The sequence below is a fragment of the Aotus nancymaae genome, unplaced genomic scaffold (assembly GCF_030222135.1).
Source record: "Aotus nancymaae isolate 86718 unplaced genomic scaffold, 86718_ANA_hifiasm-v0.15.2.pri h1tg000006l, whole genome shotgun sequence".
In the NCBI taxonomy this organism is placed as follows: domain Eukaryota; kingdom Metazoa; phylum Chordata; class Mammalia; order Primates; family Aotidae; genus Aotus; species Aotus nancymaae.
This window is the reverse complement of record NW_026988417.1, coordinates 77,983,354-78,004,740: the sequence shown is the minus strand read 5'-3', so window position 1 is coordinate 78,004,740 and position 21,387 is coordinate 77,983,354.

Here is a 21,387-nt window from a genome sequence, read left to right as displayed (position 1 = left end):
TATGGTAAAATACACACAACACAAAATTTACCACCTTAACCTTTTTAAGTTAACTGCATATTAACTACACACACATTGTTGTGCAACAGATCTCTAGAATTTTTTCATCTTGTGAAACTGAAATTCTATACTAATTGAACAACTCCCCTTTTAAGTGGAATTATGCAGTATTTGTCTTTTTCTGACTGACTTATTTCATTTAGAATAATGTCCTCAAAGTTCATACATGTTACAGCCAATTCTTTCTTTATCTGGTTGTTATCTGTTCTCTTGCTAGATTGTAAGCATTGTGAGAGCAGAGACATTATCTACTTTGTTCATTGCTGTATCTCTGTACCTAGAACAATTGAAGAAGTTCCATAGTGATGGCAAGACTGGAGCTGAAACTTGGAGGATGTGATTAAACAGCAGAAGTGATATTCCCCAAAAATGAACAGCATGAGTGTCAGCAAAGACATTGGAATGAATATGGCCTGTTAGTGGCATAAAGATAATTGTATGATCAAATAATAATTAAAGATTAGTATAAATAATTTGTTATAGGTAGATAGGGCCAGACTCTCATAATCCTATCAGTCTGAATTTCTGGATTTTATCCTAGAGGCAATAAAATAATGAAAATTTTTGTAAAGGAAAGTGTTTTTATACAGGGAAATTTGGCGAATTATTTACTAAGCATCTACTTTATGCTACATGAGTACATATATTATTTTTTTAACTTACAATAGCCTGGTGAATAACCTTCATTTTCCAAAAGAATATTTTGGATAAGCAATTAATTATGAGGACAATTCAGACTAGAACAGTAAGAATAGAGATATTTAAGTATTTATCTTTAAATTATAAGCATGTAATTTTTAATTTTTCAAAGGAAAAATAATAAGACAAGGTAACAGATTGTGAATGGAGAGAGAGGAGAAAAAATGTTTCAAAATATTTTGCGACGATGTTTAGAAGGAAGGAGATGCGCAGAACTAGTCAGGACAGTTGACTGGGAGAGAGCAAAGCTGGTTGGTGGAAAAGAGAAAGGTTTTAACAGAACACCTAAATAGAAAAGTCTGGCAGATATTTTAAAATGTGACACTGAAGCAGTCACAAAAGATCAAAAGCTGATGATGGAAAATTTATTATTTTTCCCCAAAGAATGATGTAGTTTCATAACTGAATTAAATTAGTGACCTAGCAAAATTTAAATATAGCTTTTTGCTTGATTTTTCTAACAATAGCAAACTCTCTACCATACTTATAATGATTCTACAGAAAATTTTACCCATGTGGGATATGACTTTGGGCTCAATCTCTAAAGTGGGCTAGCTTGAGACACCCACAGAGGATTAAGTTCATACAGATTAAGATCATGCAAACATGTAGGAATGAGAAGGATGGTATGGTTTAAAATTATTTGTTTACAGAGTCATACTCACACTATATAACCCCACGGTTGCTTTTACATTTCCCAAAACCAAACAAATAAAGCAGAAGTGTTCAGGTGTCCTACAAGTTACTCTGTTCCAGAAACCTTCATCAGTGTTTCAGATTTTAGAATCTGAAGTCTAAAAAGTATTATCTGTCTGTTGTTTGGATTTTCATCACTTTTCTCTTCTTCATTAAATCTTTTCCATATGTTACCCCTGGACCCTTATGAATGCTTGGATTCACATCCAGTTAAATGCTCATTATTTTTCAACATCCTTTCAGATTTTCTTCCCTAAATTTTTATAGTGTTGCACTGGGGAACTTGATGTCACAAGGAAACAGTCAAAAGGCTTAACAGCAATGGATAAAGATAATGAATAGGCTTTGTTAAGTTTGGTTTCTCATCAGGTTTTTCTAAAGTTAAACTTTGACTTTAATGTGAATATATTTGAATGTATTAAATGTTCATTTTTGTTTTACCTATTTGCCATTTGCCTGTATGATCAATGTGAGCACACACACACACACACACAGAGTGCACACTTTTTATTCATGTATTCAACATTTATTGAATCACTTCCTGTATACTAGGCATTGCACTAAATATTTTTCCAGAAACTTATTCTTCCTTATATTAATATGTAATTTAAAGTTACTCATTCTCCAATTTTTTTTTTTTAAGATGGGATTTCACCATGTTGGTCAGGCTGGTCTTAAACTCCTAACCTTAGGTGATTCGCCCGCCCTGGCCTCCCAAAGTGCTGGAATTACAGGCGTGAGCCACCACGCCCAGCCTTCCAATATTCTTTTATATTTTCTTCCTGAGACTAGTTGTGCTACTAAAAATAAGAATATTAACGTATTAATTTCACTGTGACTCTTAATGTTGTTCTATTAAAACTTTGTTGTCTTGCTGGAGTTTTTCCCTTAGAAGTTTAATAAGTATGCCCTATGTGCTGGGTACCATGCCTCATACAGACAAGCTTCAAAGTGTAGGGTATTCAACAGCTGAAAATAGCACTTTTCCAACAAGGCTTGTATGTGGATCATATTACAAACAGACCCCAATCAACCTTTCAACCATATCTTTATTTCTCTACACACTCATGGCCACCTCTCTATTCCACCAGTATTAAACTATTTCACAAATTGAGACAGTAAGCTTTAGATCTTATATTCACCTGTCTCTCTTTCTGGTTTAATTTAATGAAAACTTAATATCTAAGAACTACTATGTATCTCAGAAGATAAACAGACCAATCACAGAATAGTGATGTATGCATAGACATTTAAGCACGGAAACTGTAACTATTTCTTTTCAGTAGGAAAAAAAAAATTGTAAAGATTTTTCAAAATATTTTATCATACAAATAAGTCCATAACAATAACTTCTAATGAATAGTGTATAATTGGAATATAAATAGGGGAGGCATGTGTTCAATATAACAATATTTTTGTAACAGAATCAAATCTTTTTAAACTAGAAAAAATAGACATGCTAATATAGAGTATATGGATGTTGTAGAGGCAGAATAGCATAGAGAATGGGATGACTGGATCTGGAGTCTGACAGTCCTGAGAGAGAATTCTAGGGCCACCATTTACTAGCTACAGGACCTCTGAAACATTTACATCTAAAATCTCCGATTTCCTAATCTGTCAAGTGTGGTTAGCCACAGAGTTATGAAAGTTAAATGAGTTTAACAATGAATAGCACATAGCTGGTGCTCAATACGTGTTATCAAATGTTTCTCTATTTTTGTATCTTCTTAAGTGTATTTCAATTTAAATAAGCTAACTTAATATCTTCCTTTCAGTGAGATTGCTTCCTATAAATGAGTGGTGTCAAGGGAAGGAAGGGAACAGCAATGTCAATGTTGAGCAATAGAGACTAACTTGTTTTCTTCTCTCTAAAATAAGAGGATAGACTAGAAACTCATATCTTAAGATTCTAGACTCTTCATTGAGTATATCTGTCATGCTAATTGAATATTTTATTTCCAGATATTTCTCATTGTACTTTTTGCCAGGTTTGCAGTAGGTAGGAGGAGGAAATCAAGTATATGTGTTGTAATCCATTTGAGTGTTTATGTATATTGAAGGCACTAGTCACTGTTATTCAGATTACATCCAGATTAAGAAAAGCTGTCCTCACATGGAAAACCTTCTCTACCATTTTACCTCCATCCTTATCTATCCCTCAGATCAGATTCAAGGCTACCGGTTCATCACTCTAAGGGTAAAGGTTGACCAGGTGAGGTGGCTTACACCTGTAATCCCAGCACTTTGGGAGGCCGAGGCAGACAGATCACCTGAGGTTGGGAGTTTGAGACCAGCCTGACCAACATGGAGAAACCTCATCCCTACTGAAAATACAAAAAATTAGCTGGGCATGGTGGTACATGCCTGTAATGTCAGCTACTCAGGAGGCTGAGGCAGGAGAATTGCTTGAACCCAGGAGGCAGAGGTTGCGGTGAACCAAGATCATGACATTACACTCCAGCCTGGGCAACATAAGTGAAATTTCATCTCAAAAAATAAAAATTGAAAAAATTAAAGACAAGGGTAAAGTTTTGGCTAACCCCATGTACTTTCCCATCCTTTTTTTTTCTCTGAAGAAGGCAAGTGTGACCCCCCGTTGAATTAAAGTAGTAAAATTCAAGACTGTGATTTGGGAGAATGGGTTTAATTTGAGACTACTTTAGTGTGCCTAGTATGACAGTTTATTAAGAGGCCAGGAAAAAGTATTAATTGAACAAATATGATTAAAGTGAAGTTAAAATGGCATTATGGAAGTCTTTGCTAGGACATAACAATTCCTTAATTTATATCTCTACATAATTTGCAAGGGAGATATAGGTACAAGATGATAAACCAAAATAAAATTGTGCTTTATTAATGTCCAGGCCTTTGTACAAACCTCAATGTTAAATCCCAGTTTTCTAGATTGACACCAAATGAAAACTTTTTTTCCGTTAGATGGGCCTACGAAGCCTTGAATTAGATGATCCACTCTGTTTATTTAAACTTCAAAACCAAGTTCAAATTCTATTTTGTCAATGCTCTAGAGAAAGCTAAGGATAGGGAGGAAGGGAAAATATTACTTTATTTATACTCCTTCCACTAGGGCTCCACGCCTAGAAATATGGCTTACATAATGTCTTGATAAATCCCATTCAGTACCTCCCCTTCATTGTTGTAGAATAAAGAAGGGTAGGTAGGCAGGTGGGAGATACAGAAAATGTTCTTCCCAAATGCCAAGAAAAAGTTTTCCCATTAACTTTAAAATGTTTAATAGAAATTAAATTTGAGGATCTGCAGAATTTTTGTATGTATGAATTAATTTTAATGTTTATGATCACGAATTTACCAGGAAAATATGAAAAGATAACTATCTCTATATAGTCCTTAAACAGGCAGAAAGGCTCAGGCTCCAGGAATGTTGATGTTAAGCATTAATAAAAATAAGCCAACTTGTTAAAGAACTAAATGAAACCTTTCTATATCTATAGTCATAATGATCTCATGACTTATTACTCTACAATCTGTAATCCAGCATTGTGGAAATGAGTTTCAACAGTTAACTGGTAGCCTTTTCCAAAGCAATGCATAGTATGATTAGTAGAAAAGGGTGAACATGATATTTCTCTTTAAAGAGAAAAGGAACACCCAGTTCAGAAAGTAGCCTTGCACTGTTATTTTTGTGATATATAGGGTGTATATATAGCATTGGCTGGTGCTATGGTCTGAATGTTAGTTTCCCCCCAAAATTCATATGTTGAAGGTCTAGCTCCTAAGATGAGAGGGGGCTTTTGAGAGGTGATTGGATAATGAATGAGATGAGATTAGTACTTGCTATGGTTTAAACATTTTTGTCACCTCCCAAAATTAATGTTGAGACATAATCCTCAATGCAACAGTGTTGGGAGTCAGGGCCTTTTTGGAGGTGTTTGGGTCATGAAGGCCCCATCCTCAAGAATGGGTTAATGCAGTTATAAAAGGGTTTGTCAGAAGGAATTCATTCCTTTTGCCCTTCTGCCTTCTACTATGTGCTGACACAGCAAGAAGGCCCTCATCAGACACCAGACTTGGACTTCCCAGCCTCTAGAACTGTGATCTTGGACTTCCCAGCCTCCAGAACCATGAGAAAATAAATTTCTGTTCTTCATAAATTATCTAGTCTTTCATGTTTTGTTGTAGCAACACAAATGGACTAAGAGGCCTGAGGAAGCTCATTTGACCTTCCCACCTTGTGAAAACACAGCTGGAAGGCACAATCTATAAACCAGAAATTAAGTTCCCACCAAAAAGGAAATCAGCAGTCACCTTGATCTTGGACTTCCCAGACTCCAGAACTATGGGAAATACATTTCCACTGTTTACAAACTACCTAGTTTATGGTTGTTGTTGTTGTTGTTATAGCAGCCTGAACAGACTAAAATCGTTGAATTCCTTTTTCAAATATTCTCTCAGATGCTTTATAATATTATTCTCTCTTATGTAGTAGTGCACCATGTCAAACACTTCACTTAAATACTAATAAGCCAAGAGAGTAGGGTCTGGGGACAGGGAACCTAAGGTCTTCCTAGAACTAAATCAAACAGAAAACCCCCAACTTTCTAAGACCAACTGTCTAAGCTATGACAGGAAACATCCTCTTCATTTGTACAGGGTGTACACACTTTGTAACTTCACTTCGGCCTCTTCATTTACATAGGGTGTACACCAAGTAACCAATACAAAGCCTGTAGAGGATATTTAAACCCTAGAAAATTATTTAACCAGGCCCTTGAGCCACTTGCTCAGGCCACTCTCCCTCATTTTGAATAAATCTGCTTTTGTGGCTTCATTCTTTCCTTGCTTTGTTTGTGCATTTTGTCCAATTCTTTATTCAAAATCCCAAAGAACCTGGACACCATCCACCACTAACACTAAGTAAAGCTTAATTAAGTTTTTCTTTCCATCACATAACATTTTCTCACAAATAATGTTCTCTAAAAATTGATACTTTCTGAAGGCAAGATAAGAACCAATATAATATTGATTTTCCTGCTAACTGAAATGGAAAAACCAAGCAATAAGAGTCTAGTGAAAACTATATACTTTGGGGCCAAGCGTAGTGGCTCACTCCTATAATCCCAGCACTTTGGGAGGTTGAAGCAGGCAGATTACCTGAGGTCAGGATTTTGAGACCAGCTTGGCCAACATGGTGAATCCCCATCTCTACTAAGAAAAATACAAAAATTAGCTGGGTGTGGTGGTGCATGCCTATAATCCCAGCTACTCAGGTGACTAAGGCAGAAGAATCGCTTGAACCTGGGAGGTGGAGGTTGCAGTAAGCTGAGGTCATGCCACTGCACTCCAGACTGGGTGACAGAGCAAGACACCATCTCCAAAAAAAAAAAAAAAAAAAAAATACGCACTTTGGAAATCAGCAGTTGTCTCTGAAGGAGCCTGGATCTTCAGTTTATATAGAAACAATTATATAAAAACAAAAGTAACATTTGAAAAGGAGTAGAAAAATGAACAAAAACAGTAAGTGTATATGGACAAAAGAGTTAATACTCTCCATCTCAGAACAGGAGCAAAGATAAATGAGATGTATGTGAAGTTGCTTTGTAAAGTTCTAAACAGATGTTAGTTATCCACCTGGCACAATAGAAGTGCTCAACAAAAGTTTTTTAATGAGTGACTGCTAGTTAACTAAATAATTAATTAAAATAAATGCTGCATGATCAAGGGACATGACAGACAAAAGGGTACAGTATTGGAGAAAAATATGGGGCTGATATTCTCAGTTGTTTTGGAGGGTAAGATAATTACTTCCATTCTAACTGCTTTTCAGCCAGCTCTCCTGACAACATCACCTTTATGCTCATAATATGACCTATGCAATTAAGTTCGAAGAACCAAGAAGTTATATTTGTATTTTATATTATTTAAAAATAAATTGAAGTTAATTGACTCAATTATTTAAATCAGCATAACAACATCTCTACTTGGAGTTTTTTCATGTGGGGATCTCAAAGCACTTTACAAATCATTAGTGACAAATATCTTGGTCTCCATTTTAAATAGTAAGAAGGAGAGGCACATTTAATTCTAATGAAATTTTTTCATTTGATGAAGATAGATCTTTGCTCTGAATTTAACCCATTAAAATGCAGTCACCCACAGCATTTCAAGTTAATATTCAATGAAACACCACAAATAATGAAGAATTCTCCTCTCTAAGGTGAAACAGGGTGTCATTCCTCCCTAGAAGTATACCTCAGAGGACAGCAGAGAGAAAACTCACAAAAGAATCTTTGTGGAGACTTGGGGTGGTTAAGGGCAAGGGCTATGAGCCAGGTAGATCTGGGTTTAAATTGTAGGATTAACCTATTAGCTTTGTGACTTGGACAAGCTATCTTTATGTCTCATTTTTCTCATCTATACAATTAATATAGTAGCAGTAGTTTCCTCATAGAGTCAAACTGAGTAGCAAGGTGTCTGGCACATGATAAGCACTCAATATAGTGTACCTATTGGATGAGCACAGTGGCTCATGCCTGTAATTCCAGCACTTTGGGAGGTCAAGATGGGAGGATCATTTGAGTCCAGGAGTTTGAGACCAGCCTGGTCAATATAGCAAGACTCCATCTCAAAAAACAAAAATAAAAAATATAGTATACCCATAAGAGTTAAAGAAAAAGGAAAGAAACATGAAATGCGACTCAACAGTAAAGGATAGGTTTATTTCTCTAAAATAAACCTGAGAGGCGCTTCTGGCCAATTTCCATCAGGAGCATTCTCTCTTACAGACTCAGAGTTTATATTGGTTTTAGGGTGACAGGTGGAGGGGAGGTTATCTTGGGGCTGGCATGTCTATGGTTGGGGAGGGGTTTGGAATGTTTCTGGTTGGAAATGTTATTTGTGGTTTATGGTCATGCTGACCTTAGCCATTAGGCTCTTGCCCTTTGGATTTAGGCAGTTTTTGATCATGGTGAATTTTAAAATGACAGTGCTTGTCTAAGATGGCAATACTCCTGCTCTTTCAGCACCTATTATCATCATCTTTGTCATCAGTTCATTTTATGTGTCAACTTGGAGGGCATTTATGGATGAGATTCACATTTAAATCGGTGACCTTTGAGTAAGCAGATCACCCTCCATAATCTAGGTGGCTCTCATCCAATCAGTTGAAGGCCAGAATAGCACAAAAGACCAGCCTCCCTAAGCATGAGAGAATTTTCCAGCAGAGGCCAGGCACGGTGGCTCAAACCTGTAATTCCAGCACTTTGGGAGGCCAAGGCGGGTGGATCACTTGAGGTCAGGAGTTTGAGACTAGACTGGCCAACATGGCAAAAACTGATCTCTACTAAAAATACAAAAATTAGCCAGGTGTGGTGGTGTGCATCTGTAATCTCAGCTACTTGGGGGACTGAGGCAGGACAATTGCTTGAACCCAGGAGGCAGAGGTTGCAGTGAGCCAAGATCACACCATTGTACTCCAGTCTGGGAGAGAGACTCCATCTAAAAATAAAAAAGAATTTTCCAGCAAACTCCAGGGTCTCTGGCCTGCCAGCCTTCAGCCCTAAACGGAAACATCAACTCTCCTGGGACTCGAGTCTGCCAGCCCACACATTGCAGATTTGGATTTCCCAGCTTCCATCACCACATGACACAATCTCTTGTAATAAATCTCTTTGGTTCTATTCCCCTGGAGAACCCTAATAGTGTAATGTATATAAGCATGAGAATCTAAATTATACAATAAATTTGATGGTATAAAACTGAGTATTAATATCAGCACTTAGAATGAAAGAGTCTTGAGGACAAGGATTAACCTTTAGTTATTAGCCATTTGATAAATACTCACTACATGTTTGAAGAGCCCATTAATAGCCATGCAAATGTTGTGAAATGTTTTAAAAGTGTATGAGAACGGATATCATGCCTAAGACATAGCCTTAGGATTGTAATGTTAAAAAGGTGTTAGATGAAGAAAAGTTCAAATTACCAGTAATGCCAGATGGCTGAGTGAGTATATGAGCTGCTCCAAATGTCATCCTAGGGAACAGAATGTCCCAAAGGAACTGAAAGCTAAGGAATGGATGAATCACATCTGCTGTTGTCATGGATACCATTCATCTTATCTGTGTGAACGTCAAAACAGAAAGCACTATAGAATAGAGTGGCTAGCTACCTAATTGAGGCCTCATCTGTTACTAAAAGACCTAGTTCAACAGAAGCATCCTTAATGTTTGATAAGCACTCAGTGTGATTGGCCTTGTGTAAAATGCACAAATATAGACCCTATTCTCCCATCTAGTTGTTCTCTACTCCACATGCTCATTAGAATTATCTGAAGAACTTTTAAAAATATCTTTGAGGGTATCACATTTCCAGATATTCTGACTTGAGGGTATAAGGTGTGGCCTGAGCACAGGTATTTTAAAAGATCCCCAGTTGATGTTAATATGATGCAGCTGGGTTAAGAACTGTTGCTCTAGGGCTGGGCATGGTGACTCACATCTGTAATCCCAGTACTTTGGGAGGCCGAGGCAGGTGAATCACTTGAGGTCAGGAGTTTGAGACCAGCCTCGTCAACATGGTGAAACCCTCATCCTGCCAAAAATACAAAAATTAGCCAGGCATGGTGGTGTTCACCTGTACTCCTAACTACACAGGAGGCTGAGGCACCAGAATCACTTGAACCTCTGAGGCAGAGGATGCAATGAGCCAAGATCACACCACTGCATTCCAGCCTGGGCAACAGAGCAAGACTCTGTCTCAAAAAACAGAGAACTGTTGCTCTACTTTCCTACAGTCTATATAATACAGAAACACATTTCCCCACATAAAATTCCTTCACACATTGTTCATGATCCTTCATATATACAACTTAAATATTTAGAGAATGAATGTTTGGTTATGACAATTATCTGTCTTAATGTTTGTGTCCTTCCCTATCTTCTAATTATTTTGATGTTCCTCATTTTCCCCTTCTGAGACCCTATCAAGGTAAGAATATAGACAAATGGAAGATAACAGACTTCATTACTGATAAGAAGGTGTGTAGAATAGGAGCTTTAAAAGGCCAAGATGGGAGGAGTGCTTGAGGCCGGTAGTCCACAACCAGCCTGGGCAATGAAGTGGGACCCGGTCTCTACAAAAAAACAAAAAAATTAGGTGAGCATGGTGGCACGCACCTGTGGCCCCAGCTAATGAGAAGGTTTAGGTAGGAAGATCACTTCAACCAAGGAGGTCAAGGCTGCAGTGAGCTGTGATTGCATTTGGCTTTATTTATTCACCAATAAATGGTGACAGTGAGACCCTGTCTCAAAAAAAAAAAAAAAAAAAAAAGAATGGTATATACATACAATGAAGTCTGAAAAAAAGAAGAAAATTCCAACACATGCTGCCACATGGATGAATCTTGAAGACATTGTGCTAAGTGAAATAAGCCAGTCATAAAAAGACAAATACTGTATGATTCCACATAATGAGGTAACTAGAATAATCAAATTCATATAAATAGAAATTAAAATGGTAGCTGACAGGAGTTATGGGGAAGAGGGGAATGGAGAGTTGTTTAATGGGTATAGAATTTCAGTTTTGTAAACCAAAGAGTTCTGGAGATGAATAGTAATGGTCACACAACAATGTGAATGTACTTCATGCCACTGAATGGTATACTTTAAACTGGCTCAGATAGTAAATTTTATGTTATTTCACCACAATTAAAAAATAATAAGAAAAAACAATGAGTTTGTGTCCTTTGTAGGGACATGGATGAATCTGGAAACCATCATTCTCAGCAAACTGACACAAGAACAGAAAATCAAACAGCACATGTTCTCACTCATAGGCAGGTGTTGAACAATGAGAACACATGGACACTGGGAGGGAAACATCACAAATTGGGGTCTGTTGGGGGGGAGTAGGGGAGGGACAGTGGGGGATAGGGAGGTTGGGGAGGGATAATATGGGGAGAAATGCCAGATATATACCTATGCAACAATTCTGCATGATTTGCACATGTATCTCAGAATCTAAAGTATAATTATATATATATATATATAGAAGAAGAAGTAAAAATAAACACCAGTCACCAATTTTCCTGATGAACCCACCATTTGGGCAGGGCTGGGTGAGGATGGCTTTGTCCTGTTTCATGTGTTGTCAGTTGGGGAAGCTCAACTGCATCTGCAGAATCTACTTCCCAGAGGGCTGACTCACATGCTTGGCAAATTGCTGTTACTGTTTACTGTGAGTTCATCCCAGGCTGTTGGTGAGAGGCCTTAGTTCTCCACCTCTCTATGCATCTTCTCATAGAGAAGCGTAGCAGATTGGCTTTATTTCTAGCACAAGTATTCAGAGACAGGAATTAAGCAAACAATCACTTGAGATTCCAAAATGGCACAGGGTCACTTCCACTATATTCTATTGGTCAAACAACCAAAAAATTAAAAAAAAAAAAAACCTCCCTCAGGTTAACAAACAGGAAAAAGGAATAGTACCACACTTTTGGGGAAGACAAAATGTCAAAGAATTTGTAGCTATCTTTAACCTACCACACCATTTAGCTTATTATTTTCTCTCTGTATTCTAGAATTTTTCTCCACCTGCCAACTTCTGACTATAACTCAGATAGTGTTGATCTTTCACAGGCCTAACTTAATTCCTCATACATGGCTCCAAATCCATGTCAAGGTATTCTCTGCATGTAACCTTCAGCTTCAAATCTACTATTAAGTGTCTGCTTCTCTGTTTCCTCAATTCATGTCAATGAGAGTAAGAACGTGATTAGCTCAGATCATCATTTCATGCAAAGCCATGCATGTCATAGGTAATGAATAATCTGTGCATTGGCTACCATTCAACCAAGTGCTTATAATTCAGTATGCGTAGCCAAGGGGGCAGGGTCATAGACATAAAATATGGCTTTTTGGCGCATCTTTTTTATATTTTCTGTGAGGATGGCAATGAAGTGCATTAGTAGAGTTGTTGCAAAGTTTGTGAATGCAGCAGTCACCATAATTCATTTTCCTAGAATAAACAGAGCACTTAGTGGTGCTGAAAATACTTATATAGCTATCCATTGCATCTCAGGTTATCAATATATTGAAGATATAACTGGTTTAATTGCTTCTCTTTTTTATACATCCTTCCAAAAAAAAAAATACATGTGGCTTTCCTATAGCATGTTACTTCCCTCTTTTCCCCTGAAAACTGCCCTTAAAATCCACTTAATGTGTTGCCTTTGAATAAAAATTGTAGCATGATTTTTCCCTGGATGCTGCATCTGTAAACGATTAGTCTGGCCCAGTCATGTTAACAAAAAGGGTAACAATACATATGTGTATGTTCCTTCCTGATTAGCAAAGATATTTTTGTTGATCAAACATTAATCAGGTTTTCTAAACCTTCTTTTCAAGTAGGTTTTGACTTTGGGCTTCAGTGGACATCATTGATGGGTCTGGATCACTCAGTTTCAGCAAGAATCCTGTTAAGTCAGTTCAGAAAGAATCCCCCAGCCTCCATTTCTAATCACTCAATAAAATCAAATTTTTTGTCCCAGACAGTCCCCCACGGGATAACTGGTCACCTTAGCCTGCCTTCAGCAAGAATATTGCCAAGTCAGTTTAACCAGTATCCCTCCTACCCCAATATTTCCTGTTAGTAATTTTCCATTCACTGACCCCACCCTGCTCCTTGACTATAAATCCTCACTTGTCCTTGCTGTATTCAGAATTTAGTCTAGTTCTATGCTGAGGCCTCTTTTCTCCTATTGCAATAGCTCCTGAATAAAATCTGTTTTTATCACTTTACTGTGAAGCTTTGTTTTTTCTTTAACTTGGTTTATTTGACTTTATGCATAACATTTTATTTATTTTCACCTTTACCTGTTCTCATTTAGGGGATTTAATCTGCACAACAGATTTTAGACAGAATATCTTCAAAAAGAGGAAATCTTAAAAAGGAAAATGTTTTCTGATATAGATGACTTTTTTTTTTTGAGACAGAGTCTCATTCTGTTGCCAGGCTGGAGTGCAGTGGCATGATTTCGGCTCACTGTAAACTCTTCCTCCTAGGTTCAAGCAATTCTCCTGCCTCAGCCTCCCGAGTAGTTGGTACTACAGGCACATGCCACTACACCCCACTAATTTTTGTATTTCAGTAGAGACGGCATATCACCATGTTGGCCAGGATGGTCTCAATCTCTTGACCTCGTGATCTGCCTGCCTTGGCCTCTCAAAGTGCTGGGATTATAGGCATGAGCCACCACACCTGGCCCTTGATATAGATGATTTATATAGGAATAAGAAACCTCAAAGACAGGGCCAATAGGAGACTAGAAAAGTGACTGAAGGCATCAAACAGAGTCACATTATAAAGAATTTCAGACTCATCAAATATTCTGTGTGTGTGTGTGTGTGTGTGTGTGTGTGTGTGTGTGTTTTAGCATAAACTTAATATGCTCCAGAAGCCTCAAGCACCAGCTGAATCATTTTCAGATTTTCGAGTATACAAAGAGGTATGGTGACCATCTCATATAGTTTGGCTGTGTCCCCAACCGAATCTCATCTTGAATTGTAGCTCCCATAGCCCCACATGTTGAGGGAGGTGCCTGGTGGGAGGTAATTGAATCACAGGGGCAGGTTTTTCCTGTGCTGTTCTTGCAATAGTGAATAAGTCTCAAGAGATCTTGAGACAGTCTTGCTCTCTCAGGCTGGAGTGCAGTGGCAGGATCTCAGCTCACTGCAGCCTCTGCCTCCCAGGTTCAAGTGATTCTCCTGCTTCAGCCTCCTGAGTAGCTGAGATTACAGGCATGCACCACCATGTCCAGCTAATTTTTGTATTTTTATAGAGCCAGAGTTTCACCATGTTGACCAGGCTAGTCTTGATCCACCTGCTTCAGCCTCCTAAAGTGCTGGGTTTATAGGCATGAGCCACTGCACCCAGCCTAGATCTGATGGTTTTACAAACAGGCAGCTCGCCTGCACAGGCTCCATTGCCCACTGCCATGTAAGACATGCCTTTGCTCCTCCTTCACCTCCCACTAAGATTGTGAGGCCTCCCCAACCATGTGGAACTGTGAGTCCATAAAACCTCTTTCCTTTATAAATTACTCAGTTTCAGATATGTCTTTATTAGCAGCATGAGAACAAGACTAATACACTATCATTCTTATCCATTTGCCTGCCTGTTTTTCTTTGGTGACGCAGAAAACTAAGTTTCCAAAGTATCCACACTACTCCCTCTCCATTTTCCCCATCAAAGCCAGAGTGATGTTTGTAGAATTCATTACATTATGTCTATCTCCTTGCTTAAAACTCTCCAATGACTTCAATTACAATTAAAATAAAAGACTGATTCCTTGCAACAGCTGCCAAGGTCCCCATGATTGGCCCTTGCCAGAATCTCCAACCTGATTTTGTACTATTCACTCCTTTAATCCAGCCACACCACTATTTTCTTGGCTATTTGCACCCCTTATTTTCCTTATTTTTAAACCCCAGCCTTAATGCCATTTGCTCAAGAAGCTCTCTCTGGTACTCCATCAAAAGTAGTCCCAGTCACAGTATGCTTGTACCAGTATTTTTATAACACTTATTGCTACCAGAATTATCATATGCTTATATGTTCTTTTGTTATGTCTTTGCCTATTAGCTCCATAGTAGCCAAGATTTTATTTCTTGAATTATCAGTTACTAGAGCATTACCAAGCATATCAGAAGTTCTTAATAAATATTTGTTAAACATACGGATGATGAATGCCATCTTTCACAAATACCAATCTTTCCAATAGAAAGCTCTTTCTGCCAGACATATAAACCTCTAACAACTCAATACATCAGTACCAATAAATGGTTCTCATCTTCCAGTGTGCTAAGTTGCAGTATAAAGAGAGAAGAAAAAAAAAAAAAAAAAAAAAAAAAAAAACCTCTAACAGCTTTATAGGACTGACCTTTATCAATATTGATGTGTAGGTTCAACTTAAACATATTATAAATAATGCTGCATTATTTATAAATAGTGCCCAAATTTGTTAGTTTTAAGGGCTAAAATGCAAATTTGCCTTTCTTAATTGGCACATCAAGATGGAATAGTGATGAAAACTGCTAACAGGCATATAGTCAAGTAAACCAATGAAGAGAGAACTATTTTTCAAAACACAATATAGCAAATGCACCAATCATCACTCAGATGTCTTATTATAAAAAGCATGGAAAACCAAAATAATGTCTTTGATATTAATGCCCATGCCAAAAGAATTTAAAGACTTGTAGTAGTAGTATTCATTTAGAAGATCCAGGGAGCAGCAACTTAGGAAACAAAATCCTTAGGAAGCCAGCTAATATAGCAGAAATTATAAGGATCAAATGTGTTTTCTAAATGGCATATTTAAAATTCCTAATTTATGGGATAGACCAGCTAAGATGTAAGTAAAGGAAATGCACAAAACATAAGCTACATATCTAAAATACTGTCTAAACATAAGCTACATGTCTAAAATACTAAAATTTTACATATTTAAAATACTGTCTAACAGGAATGATGGAATTTTAATATGCTCTAAAAGGAAACTTACAGTATAACATCAAATTATGCCAGCCATTTCTTGTATAAGCATTCATCATATTTATAATAGAGCAATCCATTCTATTTCATGCCTAAAAGGGTCACCCACATTTTCTGCATAACAACCTAATCTTCTCCACAGGAGATAAGAGGAATAAAAATTAGCATAGAGCATCTGTTCCCAACACTTGGAAGGCATGGCTTATACCAATGCTCAGCCTATTACAACTGAGATATTATAATGTGTGAACTTCGATTTTTCTTCTGTGATAAATTTCAAAATCAAAATTTCATGGCTAGTAAAAAAATGATAAAAACAACATGTGCAGGCATAAACATAAAAAAGAAATATAATTTCAGTGCTATTAATAATGCTACCTTTGGAAAGAAAATTTCAACTTCAATAGAGATTCTATAGTATATGTATTTTTGTCTTTCTGCTATGATGAATTTCAAAACCAAAATTTCAAAGTTAATGAAAAATTGTAAAATCATGTGCAGGTATAAACGTAACTCCAATGCTAGTAATCTTAACTTGGGAGAGACAATAGTAATTGATGCAATCTCTTTTCTATGATTATGAAGTCGAAAAAACTTCCTAGATTTTTAAACATACATTATGAGATCTCTTAGCAAATCACAATGTATTGGTCCCTGAGATACCACACACCAAAGTAAGGAGACAACATAACCATTAAAACGGCCTCTGCTATTTATAATTATTGCCTGGTAACAAGAATTTCTTCAGACAATACAAAGTGATCAAATATATATGAACTTAAGGAGACTATCTAAGACAATTTTATCCTATAGGTCTCAAGTCACACAAGGACTGGTTTCATCTGCTACTGTCTTCCGGGTTCTCCACTTTGATCCAGACTTAAACTCTTATGTATTATCCTTTCAACAAATATGTACTGAGTATTTCGTAAGTTCTAGACATGGTAGTGCAATGCCTTTGTAAAGTTTACATTCCATGGGAGAGAGACAGACAATAAACAAATAAATACATTACACAGTATATTACATATATTTATACATGCAATTGGAGAGAAGATATCAAATAAGAGAGATGGGAGGAAGGCTATAGGAGATGAAAAGCAATTTTAAATAAGGTGGCTGGAAATGGTCTCACTGACAAGGTGACATTTAAGAATAATTAAGATGACAAGGGATCTAGCTATGTGGGTATGTGAGATAAGTGTACTCCAGGCAGAAGTGAAAGCATGCCTGGAATGTTCTAGAAACACCAAGGAGGCTAGTGTGGCCAGACAGAGGGAGGCGGGGAGGAGGAGACTACTGCAAAATGACGTAACTGAGATTATAGGAACCAGACCACGTGGGCCCTTGAAGTCCAATGTTAAATTTTGTTGGGCAATTTGGAGGGTTTGAACAGGCTGACATTATAATTATTTTTGTTCTGTTTTTGTTTTCTTGAGGCCAGGTCACTGTCACCCAGGCTGAGGTACAGTGGTGAAATCTCAGCTCACTGCAACCTTCGTCTCCCAGGTTCAAGTGATCCTCCCACCTCAGCTTCCCAAGTAGCTGGGACCACAGGCACATGCCACCACGCATGGTTAATTTTTGTATTTTTAGTAGAGAGGGGGTTTCACCTTGTTGCCCAGGCCGATCTCGAACTCCCGAGCTTAAGCAATCCACTCGCCTCAGCCCCACAAAGTGCTGGGATTATAGGTGTGAACCACCAGCCATTACAATTATTTAAAACTGCAATTTGCTAGCTACCCCCTACACATTCCAGATGCCTTACTCTGCATAATTGTATCCCACTGCACATATCATATCATTATCTTACATACTTTTTTAACTTACACATTGCTTGCTATTTATTGTCTTTCTCTCCCAATTACAACTTAAGTTCCACAGAGGAAGAATTTTTGTCCTTTTTTTTCCTTTTCTGTTTATTAGTGTGTCCCAAGTGTCTGGCACACTGTAGGCCTTCAATAAGTAAATATTTGTAGAATAAATAATCTAACTTTTGATTTATAATAAGTTTACTCTGAAGCAAAGTTGAAAAGGAAGGGAAGAATCAGATCATTTAAGCATAGGAGAAACTTCCCAGTGGTCAACCTGAAAAAAAAAATCAGCAGCTAGAAACTCTAAAGACAAAGCAGAAATATCACATGCTACATACCACAGGAAAGACAAAGTGTGCAGTAGTGAATCCAGGTAAGATAATGGTCTACTAGAACAAAAAATCAACAATCTTCTGAAAAAAACAGAATCCAGAGTCACTACAACAAATTACCTGCAATGTCCAGTTTTCAACCAAAACCTAATAAACATTCAAAGAAAGAGGAAAATATGTCCATACGTGGAAAGGGAATTAAAATTCTTATTAATATCTTCATTAAAGATTATTCTTCATTTTTGAGTAAGAAATATAATTCTTGAAGCATTCAAAGATTATGCAGATACAAATTTGAGAAACAAAATGCATAATCCAGTTGAATAATACTTCAGAATTTTTCATTATCTGAAACAAGTGAATAATATATAACAATTTTATGTATGATAAAAGTGGCCATATATTTCAAATCTGAAGAAACAATGTATTCTTTCCTAAATTAAGTTAAAGCATCTCAATAGTTATTCTTTTTTTTTTTTTTTTTTTTTTTTTTTTTTTTTTTTTGAGATAGAGTCTTGCTCTGTTGCCCAGGCTGGAGTGCAGTGGCGCAGTCTCGGCTCCCTGCAATCTCAGCCTCCCAGGTTCAAGCAATTCTCCTGCTTCAGCCTCCTAAGTAGCTGGGATTACAGACATCCACCACCATGCCCAGCTAATTTTTGTATTTTTAGTAGAGATGGGGTTTCCCCATGTTGGCCAAGCTGATCTCGAGCTCCTGAATTTGTGATCCGCCCACCTCTACCTCTCAAAGTGCTCGAATTACAGGCATGAGCCACCGCGCCCAGCAAATAGTTATTCTTTAAAAAAACAAAATTGAGCTCTCTACACCAAACCACAAACACATACACACACACACACACACACACGCACGCACACACACAAGCACTCCAAATAGTCCAGATGGGACAAAACTTAAATGTAAAAATTGAAACCCTAAAATGATCAAAGAAAAACATACTGAATTTTTACAAGTTTAAGGTGTAAACTTGTGAAGACATAATGCAATGTCACACTTAATAGACTACAGTATAGTATAAACATAGCTTTCATATGCACTTGGAAACCAAAAAACTTATGACCCCACTTTATTGCTGCAGTCTGGAATCTAACTTGCAATAAGTCTGAGGTATGCCTATATCAGACTGAGCTCTGCTGAGCTGTCTGCTCCATCATTGCAGAAGATAAGGGCCTCTTTGTAAACTACGAAAGAAATTGTTAATCGTCCTCAATTTCTCACTATTCCTCTTCCAATCAGTACAGATTTGATGGGAACTAGTTATCTCTGCTGTCCTTGTAATACCATTCCCCCATATCTTTCAAATGCCTCAATCATTGCATGTGCAGTGGCGTTCCCCTTCACTGGGTTGTTTTCCCTTCCAAAATTACTACCATCAGTGAAACCTTTAGCAAATAGACTGCCACCTAGTGCTACAGACTATCCACATATAAACCTCAAGATGACCTGCTCTGCCTGAAGGTTCCCAAACCCAGTCTTACCACTTGTTTCTTCAAACTACTCCTGGCACTAGTTTTGTTAGTTTGAAACCTCCAAGAAGAAAATGCCAAAATGGGATTAGATGTGCAAGAAGTGTACTGGTGAGAAATTCCTACAATGGATAAAGAAATAAGAACTAGATAAGGCAGGGGGAACCTTCAGACCATAATGCCTGTCTGACCCCTGTGAGAGAGAGCGAGACAGTGGAGGAGAAATGTGTAGGATGAGTCTAAGATGTGGCATAGCTCTAAGAAAATCTTAGGCAAGCCAGATGCCATGACTCATGCCTGCGATCCCAACATTTTGGGAGGCCAAGGTAGGAGTATTGCTTGAGGCCAAGAGTTCAAGACCAGCCTGCACAAAATAGTGATATCCTGTCTCTACAAAAAATAAAAATAAAATTTAGCTGGGTGCGATGGCGCATGGCTGTATTTCCAGCTACGTGGGAGGCTAAAGCAAGAGGATCACTTGAGCCCAGGAGTTCGATGTTACAGTGAGCCAAGATTATGACACTGTGCTCCAGCCTGGGTAACAGAGCAAGTCTCTGTCTCTAATTTTAGGGGGGGAAAAAAAATAAAAAGAGAAAGAAAAGGAAATCTTCTTAGCCAGGATGAGTTTAGGGGAGTCCTCCAGCCAGAATCACCTGTTAAAGGAACCCTGTCTCTTAACAATGGGCCTGCACTAGAATCCCTGTTGTATTCAGACTTCAGCTGAGAAAAGCCTGTGGGAATCATGGCATCTACATGAACACAAAAGTGGATCAAGCAAACAGTATCTGGGGCCTCAGTCAATTATAATCTCTGCAGCAGAAAACCTTAGTGCTGCATTTTCATGGCCAAAAATGAGGGGCAGCCACAAATGAGGCCATAATGTAGGCCAGGGGCAGATCAAAAAGTGCTTTTTACACAATGCCACAAAGCTGGAACTTACACTGTAGGCCCTATAGTGTAAGAAAGGATTTGGAAAAAAAATAGAGTCAAGAGTTAGCTATGCAGTAGGATTAACTGGACACGATGGCAAATTGGATTTCACAAGAAAGAGCTTTGATTCTCAGTTTTCTGTCTTGGGAAATACATTGTATGTGTTGCATGAAGTCAATATTTTGGGGGCAAGATGAACTGAAATTCATCTTTCACTATCAGGGGAAAAATTGTATTCTCCTGACAATCAGCTGGGCTTAAAACATTGGTTTTGTTTCTGACTTAAGTCTAGCATTATTAAATACATACATAAATAATACATCACCTGGGCCTTCCAGGGGCTTATTCCCTTAGCACAAAGATAATAGCAAACATTACTGTCCCCTAAAGCTTAGTGCTGGAGTCATTTTAATAGGATAAATCTAAATTCTTCATGTTGAGAATAGATTGATTTTCAGAAGAAAGATAAGATAGATAAAGTAGGCCAGGCACGGTGACTCACGCCTGTAATCTTAGCACTTTGGGAGGCCAAAGCAGGCAGATTGCCTGAGCTCGGGAGTTAGGGACCAGCCTGGGCAACATGGGGAAATCCTATCTCTACTAAAACACAAAAAATTAGCCAGAGTGGCGGCGTGTGCCTGTAGTATCAGCTACTCAAGAGGCTGAGGCAGGAGAATTGCTTGAACCCAGGAGGTAGAAGTTGCAGTGAGCCAACATTGAACCACTGCACTCCAGCCTGGGTGACAGAGCAAGACTCCATCTCCAAAATAAATAAATAAATAAATAAATAAATAAATAAATAAATAAATAAATAAAATATTCAAGACATGTAAATAACATTT